The following is a 16653-nucleotide window of genomic DNA, read 5'->3' as shown; positions in this document are numbered from 1 at the left end:
GCGGATACCTGTGCCTCGAGGGCGTTTAACTTACGCTGTGTTGTTTTCGATGACCAAGGGCGTAGCAATATTGCGAGTGAAAACGCGCGGTGAGGATCAGTGCATCAAGCCCTTGCTCCAACTGCCGTCTATGCGTCGCGTGTCAGGCGCATTTGAGGAGTAGATAGCGAACATCCTAATAGACGTTGCCACCGGAGCAAGTCGGGCATGAAGCTCGACTTGCTCCTGTGGCGACGACGTCGTTCTTGCGAAACGGACGTCACGTGACTCGGCTTACTCCACGTCTTCCTACTGCGGGAGTACCCCGTACCCTGCCCGGCAGTCTTCGCAGCTGCTACTTTCTCACTGCTTTCTAACAATTTTACGGTGTATCATATTGCATAAAGATGACAAACACAAGCAATAAGTTGATCACCAAAACCTCCAGAACAGTTAATTCTGTACTGCTTAGTATCAGTGTCGATCGTATTGGAACGAACCCCGGAGTTAATTCTCAATCATTACCCGAGAATGGAGTGTGAGATTCCTGGATGACAAAAAGAAATACAGGAAAACAGACAATCATTCGTTGTCGAGTCCGCAAAATACACTTTAGCAAGTAAGTCTTTCGTCCACTATAGTGTACCAGAAATTTCCGGCGAGTAGTATGGTGTGCTTTACCTTACTTGCTTAGCTCGTCATATTAATGGTGAAGCCGCAGGCTAGAAAGGGTATAGGTTGTGTGACAAATGCTGTGCTGCCGCTGAACCATTCTGCGTGAACCACTGACCGCGATGATTTAGCAGCCATCCCGGAAGAAGAAATGTTAGCCCGAGCAAGCATTAACTCCGCTATGCACGCGGACAAAAGAGCAGAGCTAGGTGGAGGAGAAATGCTTCGCAGCCCTTGTCAGGTGATGGCACATAACACGTCACGGGAAGGTATTCTGCATATGGCGCCACGGTATGTCCTCACGCACAATAAGCTGTGAATAAAAGTACAATATCGAATGTTGCTTAAATACGTTAAGTGTCAGGAATAAACGACCCTTCCGGGTAAACGACGTACGCTACTTCGTTGGCGCTCAAGTTTCTCAAAGGGGTGGCGATCCTCAGCGAATCTTGTTTTAATAGCATGCTTGGATGCAGTGCATTCCGCCAGCTCTGTCCAGAATAAATCACTGCATGCACAGCATCCGCGGTGATGCGGGACCGTAAAAGTGATTCTCTCAGCACAATGGAAACACTGGTGGCATCTGTCAGCGTTACTGAGAAACACGCTGCACGCCGGGCCTTTGACCGTAACTGTAACTGAAGGCTGCCCAGAAAATGTCCCCTTTTCGTCCTGCATGGCCACAGACGACGTTCATTAGCACATCCTTGACAAAACAGTCAAGTGGTGCATACACTCAAACACCCATGGCATATGCACCGTGAAATGTCAAATCTGTGAGAAATTTGAGCACGAACGAGCCAGTGATTTTGGCGGAAGAACAATCTATAATTAGCTCCATTATTTGCGCAACGTTCGGTACAACAAAGAGTTACCATCCATTACGATAAACATCCACCGCCACACATTGCAGCCGCGCCGGAGCGCAGGCGATCGCTGAACTGGAAACCGAAAGAAACCATCAGTGCATTCGTGGAGCACAACCATCTGCATTTTGTATTTACGTGAATGCTATACGCGCCTCTTACTTGACAAGACGAGAGAAGACATATAAGAACCGATCTGGCTCAAGCGCTAAAAAAGATCGCGTCTTCGAATATCAGTGCAACGGGACACTGGAAACAAAAATACAATATATAGCAGCTTGGCTCTTCAGTGTCACTGACCCACCGCACAGCCTCATGCCGTCCATCCACATAGGATCATTCAGATTATGGAGGACCAGCGCTTAGACGAAGCACTCATGCAGAAAATAGCGACACAGGGATTGCGTTGTGTGTCGCTCTTTTTTTGTGTGTGTGCGCTTTGTCTAAGCGCTGGTCCTCAGTCATCTGAACGCTATACTATAACTATACGCCAACCGGCCCATATTTCTACCTTATTTTTGTCCACCTACGATTCTTGTGAGCAAATTAAGAAACAATCGCGAAAGCATCGAGCAGCCATGTTCTTCGAGAGTTGTGCAACAATGTAGCCCAAGACGGGCACTAATAAGCTCGCCATGCCACCCGTACAAATTGAGAAACTGCCATTACTCTGCTTATTGTCACGGCCAACTCGAGAAGGTTCTCGGAAATGGCGCAAATAAAAATGTGCAGGGCTATGCTTCGTCACCATGAGCAGGTCAGCGTGCAATGAGTTTCTTGTGAACGAATCTGCTGGAGTCAGGATCGGTTATTCACGAGGCAGAAAGGGTTGTTCATGAACTTCCTGAATTCCAATAGTCACGCACCGCAGAGCCAGCGCAGCAATATTGCAGTGAACTTCAGTCACTCGATCGCCGCCCCTCCGCCGCGACATACCCAAGTCTCGTACCAACTTCGATGTTTGGCCATTCTCTATGTTAGCGATCTAGAGTGTGAAGTCTCAAAGCACGCAGGAAGTTGTTCTCGCGGGACGTTTTGCGACGTCTACAACGATGGGCGCTTGGCCGTGGTCGCGAGGGCTCTTGCGCTGTGTCATGGAGGTCGGCCCTCTAGACGAGCAGGGTTATACTTCTTCATTTCCTTCCAGTGCATACTGAAATAACAACTGAAAAACGTGAAGAGGCCAGTGTGTATAGTATAGCTATTCCATACAATGCGAACTATTCGTTCTTATAACAGATTTTCCATGGAACATGAACATTTTTCTCCCTGGAACCCATCAGGCTATTTTTTAAATAACTTATATCGAGAGAATACTGTACGTGGCTGCAGTGTGAGAAGGACAATGTTTGTGCAGTGCGCAAGAAAACAAGGGGAACTAAAGCGTATGAGGCAACTTTTTGAAACGTTCTGGTTTATGGTTATAATACGGTCCGATATTAAGACCCCACAGCGAGAAGGTGGAGGAGGGGATTGAGGGGGGGGGGGTGTGTCCTGAAGTTAGGCGAGAGTACCATGTATAGAGTTATATTTAGTTCAGTTAAATGAGTACTGACAGAAAATTGTTGTCTCATTTTTATTTCTTTATTGGATCCGATATATTTGTCTACCCTGAAATTACTACATAGAGTGCAGGAGTGTCTGAATTGGCGCCCTGGTTGGTGCGGCATGCTTAAAAGGGAATCGAACAGCACAAAAGACGTGACAGAGTGAAGACGCTGGGTCTGTCGTCTTCGCTGCATCCCGTCTTTTTTCGTTGTTCGATTCATTCTACGGAGCTTCAATTTCTAGGAAGCGACACAAATAATTAATTTTGTTACCTTATAATGCGACCATATCAAAACACGTGCGAAGTGTAGCGCGGCTTCGGGCATGAAGGAGAAGAAGGCTATTCACGTCACCGAAACCTGATGCGGCGGCCTCGTGGTACCAGACATTGTCGAACAGTACATGCACACACTATGGCCGTGCTGCATCTGATGTAACAAGAGGGGGCGAGTGGGCAGTTCGGCAGCTTTCGGCGACACGGTCAGCGTATGCCCTTCAACCACTGCGCCGGGCTGACGACGCGCTCTTGATGGCCACTGTACTCATACGTTTCTTGTGAAACCACGGGGCCACCACCTCCGCTTGAGTGTGCTTTGCCTTCGTTGATGCGGCGCCAACAAGCCATCGTTATGGTGAGGTACTCACTGCTCGCGAAACTCATCTCCTCATTACAAGTTTGAATTGAAATCACTAAGCTGTTCTTTAAAGCGCCAGTTAGAGTGCCTAGTACTCGGTGCGCACTCCGTGCAGTAGAGCTGCGCTTGTGATGCTTTAAAGAAGAAAACTAATGTAACTTGGGCAGCACAATCTTGCGAACTATTTGGTTTAAGTGTAAATAAAACTATTCAATTCGTCGGTTGACAGAGCACCGCCACATAAAGAGGACACCGCAAGCATCCTATGAATATTGTGCTTGATTTTGAACAACTCGATGAATTATACTTATAATGTGTCCCACACTGCTAATGAGGCTTCGAATTCGGCTGGAACCATGCGGTCTCAGAGGCATGTCCAGCTCAAAAAGTTGGGCCGAGCAGCTATGCCAGCTTTGCGAAACGAGCCTGTCATAACTGTTCCTGAAGCAATATAAATCTATAAATCCCTCACCTAGGTTGAACGTGTATACCATTAAAAGGGAATAAGTACCGGCCACTGCCCTTCCGTATACTGACCAAAGTGACAGTCTCAACTCGTTTCAATTTAAGTTACTGCCTCTTATACCGGCATCAAACAACCTACTTTAGCTAAGCAGCTCACACATCAAACGGCGCCGGCAGAATCTCGATTTTAGTGTTAGCTTAGTCCTCATGCTACTTCCAGACTTCCCGTCGGCAAATTCGAAAATTTCTGTTTTAACACGAACTGCTAGTCGTGACAAAGCAATATTTAAAAGGGTAAAATCAAAATAAATGCTGTAGAAGTTGTGTGTAGCAAGCATTTGTTGCGGGCTTGTTGAGTATCCACTGAACTTCCGCTCAAGTGTTTAGAGCATCACATGGAAAGTTTGCAATGCGCGTGCGTGTGTGCGTGCGTGTGTGCGTGTGTGCGTGCGTGCGTGCGTGCGTGCGTGTGTGCGTGTGTGTGTGTGTGTGTGTGTGTGTGTGTGTGTGTGTGTGTGTGTGTGTGTGTGTGTGTGTGTGTGTGTGTGTGTGTGTGTGTGTGTGTGTGTGTGTGTGTGTGTGTGTGTGTGTGTGTGTGTGTGTGTGTGTGTGTGTGTGTGTGTGTGTGTGTGTGTGTGTGTGTGTGTGTGTGTGTGTGTGTGTGTGTGTGTGTGTGTGTGTGTGTGTGTGTGCTTTCGATGTATAAATATTAGTAATAAAGAGCAGCATGTTATACGAAGACTTCATTTTATTTGAAGTTACTTATAGACAGGCTGGATATTATTTACATGTAGCATATCACACATATATTGTTTGTTTCACTGGTGGATCCATTGCAGTTGTGGCGTTTCCGGCGAGTCGGTTTCTTCTGTAACTGCGGATCGAAACGCGCCAAGCGTCTCAACGCGCTGCGCGCGAGAAAGGGTGTTCTGAGCCGCTTGTCGAATCATGCGTCCGTGGCGTTCGGCGTTAGAGGCCAGATACGTACGAAAAAGTGCCTGGAACTCGGCAAGAATGCTTCGCTTTAAAAACTGCTTGAAAGGTGTTGTAAAATGTGGTATAAAACCACCGCGTCATGTGCGCGCTGTCAATGCGCAGGCGCCACGTTCTTTTTCTATCTTCACTCCTCCTTTTCCCTTTCCCCTTTTGCTTTATATATACGTGCATTAAACACTTGCGCGTTGTTCTCGGCTAACCACTGGGTCGTCAACGTCTCCCTTCTTACATGACGGCAGCTACGCTGCCGCTGCTATGTTACAAAAGGACCGTCAGAAGTGTGCTAGCAAAAGAACTAGAGAGAACACACGGAAACACTGCGGGAAGCACGCGTGCGCCGCTCGGACTGCAGCAGACGAGAGACGCGAGTATACTAGCCCTGACGCCACGCAAGCGGCGCTCATCTACCCTGTATATAGGTCGCGCTCCAGGTGAAGCCACGCTGCCATTGCGCGCATTTTGAACGGGTCGCATAAAGTTGCTGTAATGAACAATTTGTAACGCTTTCGAGGAATTGAGACTTCGCACTGTAAATAGTGCAGCTACCTAAAAAAAAGCGGGACACAGTGTTTTTGTGCCAGTACAATGTTCGCCAGTGTCGCTTTCTCTACAGGGAACAGAGACACGTCATGAATAAAGGCTTCCTAACACAATTAAAGCTGCCGGGCACACTGGATGTTCGGAACAATGAAGCTCACAGCTCGAGGACCACATATTAACGAACTGTGTTCGTATATGCGTGCGTAGATGTGTCGTATTTGTTTCTAATGTGGCATGATGCTAATTTGCAAAGTTACGTTTCATTTTCGAACATTCCTCACAGGACCAGCGACCGGCTGTGCGAGCCTGCTTTTTACCTTCCCCCGTCGTATGCAGTGTGGCGTCGATGCTTACTCGACGACTGCTTATTCGAGTACAAGTGATTCCATTTACCTCCATGACGATTAGCATGAAGATATTGTCTGTCGCTTTTCGGAATTCACTGAAAAGTGTAGTTGCATGCCCGAGCTTAATTGCGTTGATGACGAAGACTCCAATTTTCGGGCCTGAAGAGGTCATTAAGCCGGGATATCATGTTCATTGGGGCCACGCCCGTAAGAAGGATGTGTGTTACGCCCCTCTAACTTAGCTCTAAATGTATACGTACGTGTCCCGGCCGGCCACTGAGGTTGATCCCGCATAGCTATAGCCAGAATATAGGAAAAGGAATGCAGCGGCAAGCGCCCCTTGAAGGGAATATGCACACATGCACCAGTGAATCGCCCTGGTCTCCTACATCTTCGTTATCATCCGTATCCATGTACCCGACTTCGCTTTCCCCAGGCACTTCCTTGTCGCAAAACTCCTTGCCCTGGCAGGGGAAGGAGGTAGGGGCGGCACCAGGATGTTTCTGTTGGGGGGTGGCAGAACATGATTCCCCATTTTAGCTGGGGTTGCATGAGCGCACTCCATTATGGGCACTACATGGTAGAAGCTAGGCGTGCGTGCGTGCGTGCGTGCGTGCGTGCGTGCGTGCGTGCGTGCGTGCGTGCGTGCGTGCGTGCGTGCGTGCGTGCGTGTGTGCGTGCGTGCGCGTGCGTGTGTGTGTGTGTGTGTGTGTGTGTGACAGATCCCTCTCCTTATCCCCTTTTCAAACTACCCATTTGTGTTGTGAACTGTTACCTTCTTCCCTCCATATACTTGGCGATTTTGCCTGTTCATGCATGACATAACTATGACGCTTCCTCTTCGTATCATTGGCATCTATAAGGGGGTTATTTAGTGAATTGCTGGGGGCATGTACGCGCATCACGCTTTTTGGGGAGAGCGTCCTGTGAATTAGTGAAGATCGCTCCTTTTGTATATTTCCGAAAACGACAGGCGCCTATACAAGCACAAGTATGTCACTTACCTCTCTGCCTTTCTGTAAGTATTCTACTGCTATTATTACAACAAAGTTTAGTCAACAAACGGCATACTCCTGTCAGCCTGATCCTCGGACCGGTCTCTCTTAATTATCAAAGCTGCATGGCACCAGTAATAACTCCATAATGTTCTACTCCAAACAGCATGTCTAAAGCTCTGAATTTCTCGCCTTTACAATTTCTCCAATAACGCCTATCTTTTGCTGCCTTCTGAAAAAGGAAAAAAAAGGAAAAAAACATAGACGAGGAGGAGGAGGAGGAGGAAATAAAGATAGAAGGCAGGTATGTTAACCAGAAATGCTTCTGGTTGGCTACCCTACTCTGGGTGACGGGAGAGAGGGAATAGAAAGATGAGATAGAGGGAGGAAAGATGCGAGAGGGAGGAAAGCTGCGGTGAGCTCGCGCAAGCACACGGAGTGCCTGAGTGAGTCAAAGGCGTTCACATAGGCCAGTCGCCCTCAAGAAAGAAAAAAACGATGGATCGTTCAGTCGTCGCAATGCGATAGATAATGATTGTCTTTCCGACTGAAATCGATGACATTGGCCCAATAAATGTTCGAAGTTTTCATCGAAACCGCAGACGTCGCTTACAACACTGTCGGTCAGTCCAATTAAATTATTGTACGCCTTCATGAAAGCCACTCCCAGCTACAGCCGGAACAGAAGCGATGCCTCATGTCGGTGAAGCCCAGTGTTACGTTTCGCCTACGACGCGCGGTATAGCCGGCGCGGATGCAACGTACGCCGGGGCTTCATTCAAAGCAGCGGACATTTTGGCCCATTCAGCGCTGCCGTAACGCTTCCTGCCAAGCGCGTCCAGGCATGTTTCAATGCCACGTGTCTTCGTGTGTGTGTGTGAGTGTGTGTGCATGTTGGTGCCTACGCTTGTCAAAGCGCGGCAGCCGGGGAGAGGAGCTCCCCAACTGTGAAGCTAGGAGGTCTGACCGGCGCCGGCCCGGCGGATGCGTCACTTCTTGTCTCAACGTGTCTCAGCGTGTCCGTGCCCCGCCGTCACGGGCGCCTCTCGCAAGCCGTTCCTTCTTGCCCTCGACTCCGAGAGTATAAAAGCAGCTGCCCCGGACCCCGAGAGAGGCTCCGGTTTCTTCCGTCGAGTAACGTGCTCTCCCGTCTCTCCACTTCGGTCGACATGACCGGCCGCTCTTTTGCGATGTTAGAATAAACAAGTTATTCTGTTAGCAGTCGACTCATGCTTTGCCAGGACCTTCGGATGCTTCCAGTTGTGCCCCAGGCCGCCAGGCCAACGCTACCCTTGGGGCTTGCGACCCAGATGCAACACCAGGTGGAGTTGGAGCCAAGGGTTCAGTTCATGCAGCATGGTGCGCTTTATATTTGGGGTGTTCCACTCTGTTAATGAGAGCTCACGCGTCAGGAGACGAAGCTGCCTTGCAGCGTCTTTCCCGGAAAGAGGAATGCAAAACGCTGTGTTCTTGATGTGACTCTCGGGCAGCTTTATCTGCTTGATCATTTCCACTGATTCCGCTATGTCCAGGTCATCATCATCATCAGCCTGGCTACGCCCACTGCAGGACAAAGGCCTCTCCCATACTTCTCCAACTACCCTGATCATGTGCTAATTGTGGCCATGTTGTCCCTGCAAACTTCTTAATCTCATCCGCCCACCTAACTTTCTGCCGCCCCCTGCTACGCTTCCCTTCTCTTGTAATCCAGTCCGTAACCCTTAATGACCATCGGTTATCTTCCCTCCTCATTACATGCCCTGCCCATGCCCATTTATTTTTATTGATTTCAACTAGGATGTCATTAACTCGCGTTTGTTCCCTCACCCAATCTACTCTCTTCCTTATCCCCCCCCCCCACCCATCATTCTTCTTTCCATAGCGCGTTGCGTCGTTCTCAATTTGAGTAGAACCCTTTTCTTAAGCCTCCAGGTTTCTGCCCCATAGGTGAGTACTGGTAAGACACAGCTGTTATACACTTTTCTCTTGAGGGATAATGGCAACCTGATCTGAGAATGCCTGCCAAACGCACCCCAGCCCATTCTTATTCTTCTGATTATTTCAGTCTCATGATCCGGATCCGCGGTCACTATCTGCACTAAGTAGATGTATTCCCTTACCACTTCCAGTGCCTCGCTACCTATCGTGAACTGCTGTTCTCTTCCGAGATTGTTAAATATTATTTTAGTTTTCTGCAGATAAATTTTTAGACCCACCCTTCTGCTTTGCCTGTCCAGGTCAGTGAGCATGCATTTCAATTGGTCCCCTGAGTTACTAAGCAAGGCAATATCATCAGCAAATCGCAAGTTACTAAGGTATTCTCCATTAAGTCTTATCCCCAATTTTTCCCAATACAGGTATCTGAATACCTCCTGTAAACACGCTGTAAATAGCATTGGAGCGATCGTATCTCCCTGCCTGACGCCCTTCTTTATTGGGATTTTGTTGCTTTCTTTATAGAGGATTACAGTGGCTGTGGAGCTGCTATAGATATCTTTAAGTATTTTTACATATGGCTCGTCTACACCCTGATTCCGTAATGTCTGTATGAGTGCTGAGGTTTCGACTGAATCAAACGCTTTCTCGTAATCAATGAAAGCTATATATAAGGGTTGGTTATATTCCGCACATTTCTCTATCACCTGATTGATACTGTGAATATGGTCTATTGTTGAGCAGCCTTTACCAAATCCTGCCTGGTCCTTTGGTTGACAGAAGTCTAAGGTGTCCCTGATTCTATTTGCGATTACCTTAGTAAATACTTTGTAGGCAACGGGCAGTAAGCTGATCGGTCTTTAATTTTTCAAGTCTTTGGCATCCCCTTTCTTATGGATTAAGATTATGTTGGCGTTCTTCCAAGAATCCGGTATGCTTGAGGTCATGAGGCATTGCGTATACAGGGTGGCCAGTTTCTCTAGAACAATCTGCCCACCATCCTTCAACAAGTATACTGTTACCCGATCGTCCCCAGCTGCCTTCCCCCTTTGCATAGCTCCCAAGGCGTTCTTTACTTCTTCCGGCGTGACTTGTGGAATTTAAAATTCCTCTAGACTATTCTCTCTTCCATTATCGTCGTGGATGCCACCAGTACTGTATAAATCTCTATAGAACTCCTCAGCCACTTGAACTATCTTATCTATATTAGTAATGCTATTGCCGGCTTTGTCTCTTAGCGCATACATCTGATTCTTGCCTATTCCTAGTTTCTTCTTCACTGCTTTTAGGCTTCCTCCATTCCTGAGATCATATTCAATTTTGTCCATATTATACTGCCTTATGTCAGCTATCTTGCGCTTGTTGATTAACTTGGAAAGTTCTGCCAGTTCTATTCTAGTTGTAGTGTTAGAGGCTTTCATACATTAGCGTTTCTTGTCGTTCATAAGATTGTCGTTCATTGCTTCAACACGAAGGTCCTCTTCCTGAGTTAAAGCCGAATACCTGTTCTGCAGCTTGATCCGGAATTTCTCTATTTTCCCTCTTACAACACATTGATCGGCTTCTTATGTACCAGTTTCTGCCGTTCTCTCCTCAAGTCTAGGCTAATTCGAGATCTTACCATCCTATGGTCACTTCAGCGTACCTCACCGAGCACGTCCACATCTTGTATGATGCCAGGATTAGCGCAGAGTATGAAGTCTATTTCATTTCTAGTCTCGCCATTCGGGCTCATCCATGTCCACTTTCGGTTATCCCGCTTGCGGAAGAAGGTATTCATTATCCGCATATTATTCCGTTCTGCAAACTCTACTAATAACTCTCCCCTGCTCTTCCTAGAACCTAAGCCATATTCCCCCACTGACTTGTCTCCAGCCTGTTTCTTGCCTACCCTGGCATTGAAGTCGTCCATCAGTATATAGTGTATTTTGTTTTGACTTTACCCATCACCGATTCCACGTCTTCATAGAAGCTTTCGACTTGCTGGTCATCATGACCGGATGTAGGCGCGTAGGCCTGTACGACCTTCAATTTGTACCTCTTATTAAGTTTCACAACAGGACCTGCCACCCTCTCGTTAATGCTATAGAATTCCTTTATGTTACCAGCTATATCCTTATTAATCAGGAATCCGACTCCTAGTTCTCGTCTCTCCGCTAAGCCCCGGTAGCACAGGACGTGCCCGCTTTTGAGCTCTGTATTTGCTTCATTTGTCCTCCTAACCTCACTGAGCCCTATTATATCCCATTTAATGCCCGCTAATTCCTCCAACAGCACTGCTAGACTCGCCTCACTAGATTACGTTCTAGCGTTAAACGTTGCCAGGTTCAGATTCCAATGGCGGCCTGTTCGGATCCAGAGATTATTAGCAGCCTCTGCTGCGTCACAGGTCTGACCGCCGCCGTGGTCAGTTGCTTCGCAGCTGCTGGGGACTGAGACTGAGTCTAGGTAGTCACTGGAAAATAATTTTGTGGCCTTTCTGCTTGACATCATGAAGAAGTTGTACAATTTCGTATGTTAGCTGTTCGTGGGCTCCCCGTCGGAGAACTGACTGCATGCTGTGTAAAGCCGGTCTTCAGTCGGAAAACGCTGCCCACGTACCCGGACTCTCTCTGTCAATAAATTGAAGAGCACCGCGCAGAGCCGTGAGTTCTGCAGCCGTGGACGTCGGGACATGAGACATCTTGAATCAAAGTGTTACTTCTCTTGTCGGTATAAACACAGCACCCTCAGAACTGGTCGATGTGATCGATCCGTCAGTATATATCTGTACGTGGCTACTGTATCTCTCGTACAGCAGGAGTAAGCCCCATTGTTTTAGTGGAAGCGGTGGTAGAACTGACTTTTTCTGAAGTCCTGGAATTCTGAGGTGTACTTCAGCATGGCATGAACACCATGCAAGAAAAACCAGCCTGACCGCAAGTGTGTACCCCGATGTAAGCGACGCACGATGTGCACTGACAGTTGTGCTAGATGACGTGCCGGGTCTTTCCAAGGTGAGTGCGGCGAGGTGGTGGCAATGGGTCCAGGCAATGTGCCTGACATGTGCACGCATCGTCTCGACGGCAATGTGCGTCGCGATTGAATAATATTGAGCAATGGCAATAGTTTCAGCTCTTGACACACTGCGTGGTAATCCAAGGCATATCCTCAGAGCTTGGGCTTGAATGCTCTAATTGTACGCAAATTGGTTTTGCAGATGTTGGATGTAACAGGTAGGCTGTACCGGAGGAACCCAACAAACAACACCCTCTACAGCTGTAACATGGATTGTGTGGACACCCGCCAGTTCTTTCCTGCAAGGAGCCTGAACAGATGACAAATAGCGATCAGTCGCTTTTTCACGCGGTTCGCATGAGGAGTCCAGGACGTACAGGTCTCTCTCAATCACAACCCCCAAGAACCTGGACTTCTGCTGGACGATATCACTTGTCCGTTGATTGATATGCCGTATGCAGACATGCGCTTCTGGCTAAACGCCACCACTGCGCACTTGTCCCACGTCACGTCCAGACCATGTTTGCGAAGGTAGCATGATGTCGATGAGGCCGTCTTCTGAAGCCGAACGCGAAGCTGAAGCCGTGTTACCGCTGACATCCAGATACAGATGTCGTCGGCGTAGATAGAGAGTCGAACGGTACTTGAGTAGTCTAATAAAAGCTAGATTAAAAAGTGTTGGGCTTAGTACTCCGCCCTGAGGGACTCCGCGACTACTGTAATATTGGGGTATCGGGCCATCCCCGGTGACCACGTAAAATGATTGCATCTGTAGGTAGCTACGAACCCAGAGATAGATCTTGCCACCAAGTCCTATTGCTTCTAACACTTTAAGGATGGCTTCATTGGTAACATTATCGTAAGCCCCTTTAACGTCTAGAAACAAGGCAGCAGACAAGCGTTTACAGGCCTTCTGGAATTTGACGGACGTTACCAAGTAGACAACGTTGTCACTATATGTATATGTAAACGGCCGCGCCTGAATCCTGTCAACATGTCTGGTTAAATTTCATAGTGCTCTAGGTACCCCTCCAGACGCATAACCACCATCCGTTCCATTAATTTTCCTACACAAATAGCAAGCACGATCGGGCGGTATGGCGCAATGTCCAAAGGCGACTTGCCAGCTTTGAGAAGCGGAATCAGGCGACTTAATTTCCATTCCTGGGGAACCGTTCCAGTCTGCCACGAGTCGTAAAGGAGCAGGAGTGCATTTCGAGCTCGTTCACCAAGGTTACACAGAGGGCGGTATGTAATGACATCTGGCCTTGGTGCTGAGGAACGCCTGCATACAGCAAGCGCAGCCTCTAGTTCGTCCAGAGAAAAAGGGCACTCCATACGGGGATCACGTGAGAATGGTGAGTGGTCGGGAGTCTGCGTTGTAAGGAACTTGCTCCACCGGCAATCCACCTAAAGAAAGATTCTGCGACGTCAATCTCTTTGCATTGTAGGTAAAGAGCCAGGGAATTAAATGGGTGGCGCTCTCCAGGGGTTGCACAGAGGCCACGAACAGTTCTTCACATAAGAGACAAAGACTTTTGGGGATCCAGAGACTCGCAGAAAGGCATCCATAGTTGTGTAGCCAGCTTATTCATACGGCGTTTTATTTTCTTCTTTATGCATAGACGAAGCTCACAACTAAATACTAGAGGTGGGCGAATATTCGAAGTTTCGAATAGGAATGGCATCATACACACTAACACTTTGTATTCGTGCTCTAAAAGGAACTATTCGGCATTTTTGACGGCATTTTTGCCCCCCCCCCCCCCCCCCCAAGAGCTCCGGAAAGCTGACCCAGGTAGGCAGTATGAAACACAACGTCAATTTTGATGTCTTATAATTTTGAGGCAAATGCGTGAGAGCAGCGCCGCTTACAGAAGACGGCCTTGTTTAAGCATAACAATTTATTATAAAAAATTTATGTTCACAAGCAATTACCCTCGCGCTTGTGATAGAAAAGGCGCTTGAAATACAGCGCGAACTGCCACAATAAGATAAAAATGGTTCCAACGATTCTAAATAGATTTAAAAATGGGCTACACTTCTTCGCTGTTCGGTCTGCTTTTGTGAACCGGCAAGTTCGCGCCTCGAAAGTAGGGTCAGACGAATTGAGGGGTCATGACCTTTCTAAGCCGCAGATTTTCTCACAGAAAACCGTCGACACAACACTGCCTACTTTCAATAAGACCCGGTAAGCCGCCCACCCTTGCAGGTCGTCACTATTTACAGTCAACCACCCGCTACGCGAACCTCACTGCCTGTCTGTAAGGACACGCGCGCCGTATGCCGACGCACTCGCGTGTGTTGCGGCTCGAAGTGTCGTTTAGGCCTGGAAACTACCAAGCCCATAGAGAGTACGTCCGGTAGTAGGAATAAAGCAAAAATTATGTAAGCGAAGCTTTCTGCGCTGTTTGCTTTGATTGACGATAGTTAGCAGTGATGTGGACGACGAATATTTCATTTCTTCAACGTTCAGTCCGACGCGACGGTGCTGAGTTGACGTTAAACGTTACCTTGCGTGCACCCCTGCTGTTTCTCTGCGTAGTACACAGAACACACAGGGAGAGGTGTTTGCTTGAGGCGTTGTTGTGCACCATATTTTATAACCTCTGAGAGGGTTAAGTATTGTCATTGGCTCACATAGCACATCGCATCGTGGCAGAAGTATTAAACTTTAATTGAATTATGGGGCTGTACGTGCCAAAACCACAGTCGGATTATGAGGCACGCCGTAGTGCCGGACTCTGGATTAACTTTGACACCATGGTGTCCTTCAACGTGCTTCTAAATCTAAGTGCATGAGCGTTTTTTATTTCGCCCATAGAATCCATAGGGGACGCGGGTCCGAAACGTCAAATATTTCATCAGACTTGGTCAGTGACCGTGATTCTCCTCAAGAGGCTAATGTGGCGACGCCCAGGGGGCTCCAAAGGCTGCACATTCGACGGGGTGCAAAGGTCCAAGTGAGTTTCTCGCGTCGCCTTTATCTACCGCGCTCCTGTCATGTATACACACGCTCTGAACCACCCCCCAACGCGGTGTGCCAGAAAGTAGTAGTAGCATCAGCAGCAGCAGTGGGAAAGTAGAAGGAAGAGGCAAAGAAAGCTTCGCTTTAAAAGGGTTTACTTACATTATGTACGCTGGCTCCAGGTACGGAAACTCACTCCATGTAGGAGCGTATTAACGTCTGAATTCACATCAGGACACATCAGCCTCTCTGAACGAAAGGTCTCCGCTTTTTATCCCCTCGTCTTCCTTAGGCGACTAGACTAGGGAATCTGATGACTGTATAGCGGCCATTCACAAACGTAGAATCGTTCGCATTCCCCACCTAGGATTTCACACCGTTCCGCCGAACTCCGCCCCCGATGGCATGAAATATGTGACCCTATAGCAACCTGGCCTGGGAATCCAAGCTCGGCGCTGTTTTTCGGTAGCCGTCGACTTGGGCCCCTTTCATCCATTAGTTCAGCTTGCCATTTTCAGGCAGAGGGTCTTTTCTTGACCCGCCGTCAACGGTCGGCGTCAAAGCTGCGTTGTTTTCTGGATAGGCGGATGATGAATGGGGTGAGTTGCCCCTGGTAAACGTCTAAGAAATGCTCTTCGCCATATTGAGACGTAACAGGAGCTTTAGTAGCGAGCGACGACAGCCCCGCAGCTACGATCGCCCCTGGGCGCACCATTCGCGATGCGGCGCAGCCGTTCCGCTCATTGCACTGACCCCTTCTAGTTCACTGTGGCACCTGAGCCAGTTCGTTTGCTCGCTCACAAGCAGTGCTCGTGTCGCGGGAGGAAACACCAGCCCGTCTCGCCGCCGAAAGAGTCTCAAACGTGTTGTCGACGCCACAGGACCTTTGGGTTGCCTCAGGATGTCGCAGAAAAGGTCTATCGCCGACTTTCTTTCGACTACAAGCAAGCAGGCCAAGCAACAATGCGTCCCCACCGAATTTTCTACTTCAACAATGGGAGATTCGGAAACGCTCCATGAACAAGAAAATCCTGCTCAGCGCTCCGTTTTGATTCCGCTTGAAGAGACTGTGTACAGCATCACTTCTGACGACGCTTGTCACTTCTGCATCACTTCTGGCGCCCGCGAATTTACTCATTTCATCGCTTCACCTAGTCTTCTGTCGTCCTCGATTGCGTTTCCCTTCTCTTGGTACCCATTCTGTAACCCTAATGGTCCAACGGTTATCTAACCTGCGCATTACATGACCTGCCCAGCTCCATTTTTTTCTCTTGATGTCAATTAGAATATCGGCTATACTCGTTTGCTCTCTGATCCACACCGCTCTCTTCCTGTCTCTTAACGTTACGCTTAACATTTTTCGTTTCATCGCTCTTTGCGCGGTCCTTAACTTGTTCTCAAGCTTCTTTGTCAGTCTCCAATTATCTGCTCCATATGGTAGCACCGGTAGAATGCACTGATTGTATTCCTTCCTTTTCAATGATAATGGTAAGCTTCCAGTCAGGAGCTGACAATGTCTGCCGTATGCGATCCAACCCATTCTTATTCTTCTGTGAATTTCCTTCTCGTGATCAGTGTTCCCTGTGATTAGTTGACCTAGGTAAACGTACTCCTTCACACACTCTAGAGGCCGACTGGCGATTCTGAACTCTTGCTCCTTTGCCCGGCTATTTATCATTATATTTGTCTCCTGCATATTAATCTTCAAAC

The sequence above is a fragment of the Dermacentor andersoni genome, chromosome 1 (assembly GCF_023375885.2).
Source record: "Dermacentor andersoni chromosome 1, qqDerAnde1_hic_scaffold, whole genome shotgun sequence".
Taxonomy (NCBI): Eukaryota; Metazoa; Arthropoda; class Arachnida; order Ixodida; family Ixodidae; genus Dermacentor; species Dermacentor andersoni.
This window is presented reverse-complemented; position numbering follows the sequence as displayed.